The sequence below is a fragment of the Syngnathus scovelli genome, unplaced genomic scaffold, assembly GCF_024217435.2.
Source record: "Syngnathus scovelli strain Florida unplaced genomic scaffold, RoL_Ssco_1.2 HiC_scaffold_466, whole genome shotgun sequence".
Classification (NCBI taxonomy): domain Eukaryota; kingdom Metazoa; phylum Chordata; class Actinopteri; order Syngnathiformes; family Syngnathidae; genus Syngnathus; species Syngnathus scovelli.
In genome coordinates this window covers 22501-23454 of record NW_026061566.1, presented here as the reverse complement: position 1 = coordinate 23454, position 954 = coordinate 22501, and the positions used below count along the sequence as shown (strand labels likewise).

At 70.3% G+C, this 954-nt stretch overlaps 1 non-coding gene across 1 annotated transcript; it reads right to left on the bottom strand.

Moving 5' to 3' along the window:
- Window positions 1-295: 295 nt before the first annotated feature.
- Window positions 296-449, bottom strand: LOC125968197 (5.8S ribosomal RNA). The gene has a single exon (XR_007481118.1). It is a non-coding gene; the product is annotated as a 5.8S ribosomal RNA (ribosomal RNA).
- Window positions 450-954: the final 505 nt, after the last annotated feature.

Here is a 954-nt window from a genome sequence, read left to right as displayed (position 1 = left end):
GCGGGCGCCTCCGCGGCGGCCCACCGCGCGAGGGAGCGCGAGACGCGGGATGCGCAATGGTCGATAGCCACCGGCAGCCGCGCCCCGGACCCGTGATGCGGGAGGGTCGACGGTGAGGAGGGGACGCCGCGGGTCTGCACTTAAGGGGACGAAGGCCGCCGAGGCGTCCTGCGAACCCCCAGCCGCGGGGAGGCGAAGCGCTAGCGGGACGAAGGCGGCAACTGCGCGAACGTTGCGCAGAGGTCGCGCCGACGGAGCCCGGGTCGCCCTTCGCCGACCCCGATTGATATGCAAGCGACGCTCAGACAGGCGTGGCCCCGGGACGGACCCGGGGCCGCAAAGTGCGTTCGAAGTGTCGATGATCAATGTGTCCTGCAATTCACATTAGTTCTCGCAGCTAGCTGCGTCCTTCATCGACGCACGAGCCGAGTGATCCACCGCTAAGAGTTGTACGTTTGTTTTTTGCGGGGCGAGATCGGGAGCGGGCGGGGAGACGGCGTAACGCCGCGCGCGGACCCTCCACCGTCGCCTCGAGGACGTCGGGGCTTGCCGGCGCGTCGCCGCCGCACGCGGACCCTCCACCGTCGCCTCGGGGACGTCGGGGCTTGCCGGCGCGGTCGCCGCCGCGCGCGGACCCTCCACCGTCGCCTCGAGGACGTCGGGGCTTGCCGGCGCGGTCGCCGTCGCGCGCGGACCCTCCACCGTCGCCTCCAAGACGTCGGGGCTTGCCGTCGCGGTCGCCGCCGTCCACCGCCGCCGCGCTCAACCTCAGCAGCGCGCCGCGGTTTGCCAAGTTCCAACGATTAAAAATTTGTTTTTCCGGCCTTCCGGCGACGGGTGCCACCCACCCGCCTCAGAACGTGCGTGTGGTGTGGACATTGAACCCCCCACGGTCCGCCGAAGGCGATCCGCGAGTTGGGTACCCGCCGCAATGGGTTTAAGTTCCGAGCGGGC